This window comes from Larus michahellis, unplaced genomic scaffold (assembly GCF_964199755.1).
Source record: "Larus michahellis unplaced genomic scaffold, bLarMic1.1 SCAFFOLD_39, whole genome shotgun sequence".
Lineage (NCBI taxonomy): Eukaryota > Metazoa > Chordata > Aves > Charadriiformes > Laridae > Larus > Larus michahellis.
Window position 1 is genome coordinate 177,313 of NW_027436461.1, and position 7,388 is coordinate 184,700.

Consider the following 7,388-nt stretch of genomic DNA (forward strand, 5'->3'; position numbering starts at 1 on the left):
CCCTCCTGGCTCTTCGGGCGTGGGAGCTGTCGCCAGAGCCGCGGCCCTACCGGAAAATGCTTCGCAGGCTGGCGCGGCGGCACCACGTGGGCGCCGGTGGCGCCGAGGCTGACGGCCGCCACAAAGTCCGCAGCCCCACGGGCTGTGTGGCCATGCGAGCGGCTGCCAAAGAGCTTTCCAACGAGGCACGGCTTTCCCTCCTGGCTCTTTGGGCGTGGGAGCTGTCGCCAGAGACGCGGCCCTACCGGAAAATGCTTCGCAGGCTGAGCGGCGGCCACACGTGGGCACCGGTGTCGCCCAGGCTGACGGCCGCCGCAAAGCCCGCAGCCCCACGGGCTGTGGGGCCATGCGAGCGGCTGCCAAAGAGCTTTCCAACGAGGCACGGCTTTCCCTCCTGGCTCTTCGGGCGTGGGAGCTGTCGCCAGAGCCGCGGCCCTACCGGAAAATTCTTTGCAGGATGGCGCGGCGGCGCCACGTGGGCGCCGGTGTCGCCCAGGCTGACGGCCGCCGGAAAGCCCGCAGCCCCACGGGCTGTGGGGCCATGCGAGCGACTGCCAAAGAGCTTTCCAACGAGGCACGGCTTTCCGTCCTGGCTCTTCGGGCGTGGGAGCTGTCGCCAGAGCCGCGGCCCTACCGGAAAATGCTTCGCAGGCTGGCGCGGCGGCGCCACGTGGGCGCCGGTGGCGCCGAGGCTGACGGCCTCCGGAAAGTCCGCAGCCCCACGGGCTGTGGGGCCATGCGAGCAGCTGCCAAAGAGCTTTCCAACGAGGCACGGCTTTCCCTCCTGGCTCTTCGGGCGTGGGAGCTGTCGCCAGAGACACGGCCCTACCGGAAAATGCTTTGCAGGCTGGCGCGGCGGCCCTACGTGGGCGCCGGTGTCGCCGAGGCTGACGGCCGCCGCAAAGCACGCAGCCCCACGGGCTGTGGGGCCACGCGAGCGACTGCCAAAGAGCTTTCCAACGAGGCACGGCTTTCCCTCCTGGCTCTTCGGGGGTAGGAGCTGTCGCCAGAGCCGCGGCCCTACTGGAAAATGCTTCTCAGGATGGTGCAGCGGTGCAACGTGGGCCCCGGTGGCGCCGAGGCTGACGGCTGCCGGAAAGCCCGCAGCCCCACGGCCTTTGGGGCCATGCGAGTGGCTGCCAAAGAGCTTTCCAACGAGGCACGGCTTTCCCTCCTGGCTCTTCGGGCGTGGGAGCTGTCGCCAGAGCCGCGGCCCTACCGGAAAATGCTTCGCAGGCTTGCATGGCGGCGCCACGTGGGCGCCGGTGGCACTGAGGCTGACAGCCGCCGCAAAGCCCGCAGCCCCATGGGCTGTGGGGCCATGCGAGCGGCTGCCAAAGAGCTTTCCAATGAGGCACGGCTTTCCCTCCTGGCTCTTCGGGCGTGGGATGTTGCCAGAGCCGCGGCCCTACCGGAAAATGCTTCGCAGGTTGGCGCGGCGGCCCCACCTGGGCGCCGGTGGCGCTGAGGCTGACGGCCGCCGCAAAGCCCGCAGCCCCATGGGCTGTGGGGCCACGCGAGCGGCTGCCAAAGAGCTTTCCAACGAGGCACGGCTTTCCCTCCTGGCTCTTTGGCCGTGGGAGCTGTCGCCAGAGCCGCGGCCCTACCGGAAAATGCTTCGCAGGCTGGCGCGGTCGTGCCACGTGGGCGCCGGTGGCGCCGAGGCTGACAGCCGCCGCAAAGCCCGCAGCCCCACAGGCTTTAGGGCCATGCGAGTGGCTGCCAAAGAGCTTTCCAACGAGGCACGGCTTTCCCTCCTGGCTCTTCGGGCGTGGGAGCTGTCACCAGAGCCGCGGCCCTACTGGAAAATGCTTCGCAGGCTGGTGCGGCGGCCCGACGTGGGCGCCGGTGTCGCCCAGGCTGACGGCCGCCGCAAAGCCCGCAGCCCCACGGGCTGTGGGGCCACGCGAGCGGCTGCCAAAGAGCTTTCCAACGAGGCACGGCTTTCCCTCCTGGCTCTTTGGCCGTGGGAGCTGTCGCCAGAGCCACGGCCCAACCGGAAAATGCTTAGCAGGCTGGCGCGGCGGCGCAACGTGGGCGCCGGTGGCACTGAGGCTGACGGCCGCCGCAAAGCCCGCAGCCCCATGGGCTGTGGGGCCACGCGAGCGGCTGCCAAAGAGCTTTCCAATGAGGCACGGCTTTCCCTCCTGGCTCTTCGGGCGTGGGATGTTGCCAGAGACGCGGCCCTACCGGAAAATGCTTCGCAGGCTGGCGCGGCGGCCCCACCTGGGCGCCGTTGGCGCTGAGGCTGACGGCCGCCGCAAAGCCCGCAGCCCCATGGGCTGTGGGGCCACGCGAGCGGCTGCCAAAGAGCTTTCCAACGAGGCACGGCTTTCCCTCCTGGCTCTTCGGCCGTGGGAGCTGTCGCCAGAGCCGCGACCCTACCGGAAAATGCTTCGCAGGCTGGCGCGGTCGTGCCATGTGGGCGCCGGTGGCGCTGAGGCTGACAGCCGCCAGAAAGCCCGCAACCCCACGGGCTGTGGGGCCACGTGAGTGGCTGCCAAAGAGCTTTCCAACGACGCACGGCTTTCCCTCCTGGCTCTTCGGCGTGGGAGCTGTCGCCAGAGACACGGCCCTACCGGAAAATGCTTCGCAGGCTGGCGCGGCGGCGCCACGTGGGCGCCGGTGTCGCCCAGGCTGACGGCCGCCGCAAAGCCCGCAGCCCCACAGGCTTTAGGTCCATGCGAGTGGCTGCCAAAGACCTTTCCAACGAGGCACGGCTTTCCCTCCTGGCTCTTCGGGCGTGGGAGCTGTCGCCAGAGCTGCGGCCCTACTGGAAAATGCTTCGCAGGCTGGCGCGGAGGCCTGACGTGGGCTCCGGTGTCGCCCAGGCTGACGGCCGCCAGAAAGCCCGCAGCCCCACGGGCTGTGGGGCCACACGAGCGGCTGCCAAAGAGCTTTCCAACGAGGCATGGCTTTCCCTCCTGGCTCTTCGGGCGTGGGAGCTGTCGCCAGAGACGCGGCCCTACCGGAAAATGCATTGCAGGCTAGCGCGGCGGCCTCACGTGGGCGCCGGTGTCGCCGAGGCTGACGGCCGCCGCAAAGCCCGCAGCCCCATGGGCTGTGGGGCCACGCGAGCGGCTGCCAAAGAGCTTTCCAACGAGGCACGGCTTTCCCTCCTGGCTCTTCGGGCGTGGGAGCTGTCGCCAGAGCCGCGGCCCTACCGGAAAATGCTTCGCAGGCTGGCGCGGTCGTGCCACGTGGGTGCCGGTGGCGCTGAGGCTGACAGCCGCCGGAAAGCCCGCAGCCCAATGGGCTGTGGGGCCGCGTGATTGGCTGCCAAAGAGCTTTCCAACGAGGCACGGCTTTCCCTCCTGGCTCTTCGGGCGTGGGAGCTGTCGCCAGAGACACGGCCCTACCGGAAAATGCTTCGCAGCCTGGCGCGGCGGCCCGACGTGGGCGCCGGTGTCGCCCAGGCTGACGGCTGCCGCAAAGCCCGCAGACCCACGGGCTGTGGGGCCACGCGAGCGGCTGCCAAAGAGCTGTCCAACGAGGCACGGCTTTCCCTCCTGGCTCTTCGGGCGTGGGAGCTGTCGCCAGAGCCGCGGCCCAACCGGAAAATGCTTCGCAGGCTGGCGCGGCGGCGCAACGTGGGAGCCGGTGGCACTGAGGCTGACGGCCGCCTCAAAGCCCGCAGCCCCATGGGCTGTGGGGCCACGCGAGCGGCTGCCAAAGAGCTTTCCAATGAGGCACGGCTTTCCCTCCTGGCTCTTCGGGCGTGGGATGTTGCCAGAGACGCGGCCCTACCGGAAAATGCTTCGCAGGCTGGCGCGGCGGCCCCACCTGGGCGCCGGTGGCGCTGAGGCTGACGGCCGCCGCAAAGCCCGCAGCCCCATGGGCTGTGGGGCCACGCGAGCGGCTGCCAAAGAGCTTTCCAACGAGGCACGGCTTTCCCTCCTGGCTCTTCGGGCGTGGGAGCTGTCGCCAGAGACGCGGCCCTACCGGAAAATGCTTCGCAGGCTGGCGTGGTCGTGCCACGTGGGCGCCGGTGTCGCTGAGGCTGACAGCCGCCGGAAAGCCCGCAACCCCACGGGCTGTGGGGCCACGTGAGTGGCTGCCAAAGAGCTTTCCAACGAGGCACGGCTTTCCCTCCTGGCTCTTCGGGCGTGGGAGCTGTCGCCAGAGCCGCGGCCCTACCGGAAAATGCTTCGCAGGCTGGCGCGGCAGCGCCACGTGGGCGCCGGTGGCACCGAGGCTGACGGCCGCCGCAAAGCCCGCAGCCCCACAGGCTTTAGGGCCATGCGAGTGGCTGCCAAAGAGCTTTCCAACGAGGCACGGCTTTCCCTCCTGGCTCTTCGGGCGTGGGAGCTGTCGCCAGAGCCGCGGCCCTACTGGAAAATGCTTCGCAGGCTGGCGCGGCGGCCCGACGTGGGCGCCGATGGCGCCGAGGTTGACGGCCGCCGCAAAGCCCGCAGCCCCACGGGCTGTGGCTCCACGCGAGCGGCTGCCAAAGAGCTTTCCAACGAGACATGGCTTTCCCTCCTGGCTCTTCGGGCGTGGGAGCTGTCGCCAGAGCCGCGGCCCTACCGGAAAATGCTTCGCAGGCTGGTGCGGCAGCCCGACGTGGGCGCCGATGGCGCCGAGGCTGACGGCCGCCGCAAAGCCCGCAGCCCCACGGGCTGTGGGGCCACGCGAGCGTCTGCCAAAGAGCTTTCCAACGAGACATGGCTTTCCCTCCTGGCTCTTCGGGCGTGGGAGCTGTCGCCAGAGCCGCGGCCCTACCGGAAAATGCTTCGCAGGCTGGCGCGGCGGCGCAACGTGGGCGCCGGTGGCGCCGAGTGTGACGGCCGCCTCAACGCCCGCAGCCCCATGGGCTGTGGGGCCACGCGAGCGGCTGCCAAAGAGCTTTCCAAAAACGCACGGCTTTCCCTCCTGGCTCTTCGGGCGTGGGAGCTGTCGCCAGAGACGCGGCCCTACCGGAAAATGCTTCGCAGGCTGGCGCAGCAGAGCAACGTGGGCGCCGGTGGCACTGAGATGACGGCCGCCGCAAAGCCCGCAGCCCCACGGGCTGTGGGGCCATGCGAGCGGCTGCCAAAGAGCTTTCCAACGAGGCACGGCTTTCCCTCCTGGCTCTTCGGGCGTGGGAGTTGTCACCAGAGCCGTGGCCCTACAGCAAAATTCTTCGCAGGCTGGCGCGGCGGCGCCACGTGGGCGCCGGTGTCGCCCAGGCTGACGGCCGCCGGAAAGCCCGCAGCCCCACGGGCTGTGGGGCCATGCGAGCGGCTGCCAAAGAGCTTTCCAACGAGGAATGGCTTTCCCTCCTGACTCTTCGGGCGTGGGAGCTGTCGCCAGAGCCGCGGCCCTACCGGAAAATGCTTCGAAGGCTGGCGCGGCGGCACCACGTGGGCGCCGGTGGCGCCGAGGCTGACGGCCGCCACAAAGTCCGCAGCCCCACGGGCTGTGGGGCCATGTGAGCGGCTGCCAAAGAGCTTTCCAACGAGGCACGGCTTTCCCTCCTGGCTCTTCGGGCGTGGGAGCTGTCGCCAGAGCCGCGGCCCTACCAGAAAATTCTTTGCAGGATGGCGCGGCGGCCCCACGTGGGCGCCGGTGTCGCCCAGGCTGACGGCCGCCGGAAAGCCCGCAGCCCCACGGGCTGTGGGGCCATGCGAGCGACTGCCAAAGAGCTTTCCAACGAGGCACGGCTTTCCGTCCTGGCTCTTCGGCCGTGGGAGCTGTCGCCAGAGCCGCGGCCCTACCGGAAAATGCTTCGCAGGCTGGCGCGGCGGCCCCACCAAGGCGCCGGTGTCGCCCAGGCTGACGGCCGCTGGAAAGCCCGCAGCCCCACGGGCTGTGGGGCCACGCGAGCGGCTGCCAAAGAGCTTTCCAACGAGGCACGGCTTTCCCTCCTGGCTCTTCGGCCGTGGGAGCTGTTGCCAGAGCTGCGGCCCTACCGGAAAATGGTTCGCAGGCTGGCGCGGCGGCGCAACGTGTGCGCCGGTGGCGCTGAGGCTGACGGCCGCCGCAAAGCCCACAGCCCCATGGGCTGTGGGGCCACGCGATCGGCTGCCAAAGAGCTTTCTAACGAGACACGGCTTTCCCTCCTGGCTCTTTGGGCGTGGGAGCTGTCGCCAGAGCCGCGGCCCTACCGGAAAATGCTTCGCAGGTTGGCGCGGCGGCGCAATGTGGGCACCAGTGGCACCGAGGCTGACGGCCGCCGCAAAGTCCGCAGCCCCATGGGCTGTGGGGCCACGCGAGCGGCTGCCAAAGAGCTTTCTAACGAGACACGGCTTTCCCTCCTGGCTCTTCGGGCGTGGGAGCTGTCGCCAGAGCCGCGACCCTACCGGAAAATTCTTTGCAGGATGGCGCGGCGGCGCCACGTGGGCGCCGGTGTCGCCCAGGCTGACGGCCGCCGCAAAGCCCGCAGCCCCACGGGCTGTGGGGCCATGCGAGCGACTGCCAAAGAGCTTTCCAACGAGGCACGGCTTTCCGTCCTGGCTCTTCGGGCGTGGGAGCTGTCGCCAGAGCCGCGGCCCTACCGGAAAATGCTTCGCAGGCTGAGCGGCGGCCACACGTGGGCACCGGTGTCGTCCAGGCTGACGGCCGCCGGAAAGCCCGCAGCCCCACGGGCTGTGGGGCCATGCGAGCGGCTGACAAAGAGCTTTCCAACGAGGAATGGCTTTCCCTCCTGGCTCTTCGGGCGTGGGAGCTGTCGCCAGAGCCGCGGCCCTACCGCAAAATGCTTCGCAGGCTGGCGCGGCGGCACCACGTGGGCGCCGGTGGCGCCGAGGCTGACGGCCGCCACAAAGTCCGCAGCCCCACGGGCTGTGTGGCCATGCGAGCGGCTGCCAAAGAGCTTTCCAACGAGGAATGGCTTTCCCTCCTGTCTCTTCGGGCGTGGGAGCTGTCGCCAGAGCCGCGGCCCTACCGGAAAATGCTTCGCAGGCTGGCGCGGCGGCGCCACATGGGCGCCGGTGTCGCCCAGGCTGACGGCCGCCGGAAAGCCCGCAGCCCCACGGGCTGTGGGGCCATGCGAGCGACTGCCAAAGAGCTTTCCAACGAGGCACGGCTTTCCCTCCTGGCTCTTCGGGCGTGGGAGCTGTCGCCAGAGCCGCGGCCCTACCGGAAAATGCTTCGCAGGCTGGCGCGGCGGCCCCACCAAGGCGCCGGTGTCGCCCAGGCTGACGGCCGCTGGAAAGCCCGCAGCCCCACGGGCTGTGGGGCCACGCGAGCGGCTGCCAAAGAGCTTTCCAACGAGGCACGGCTTTCCCTCCTGGCTCTTCGGGCGTGGGAGCTGTCGCCAGAGCCGCGGCCCTACCGGAAAATGCTTCGCAGGCTGAGCGGCGGCCACACGTGGGCACCGGTGTCGCCCAGGCTGACGGCCGCCACAAAGTCCGCAGCCCCACGGGCTGTGGGGCCATGCGAGCGGCTGCCAAAGAGCTTTCCAACGA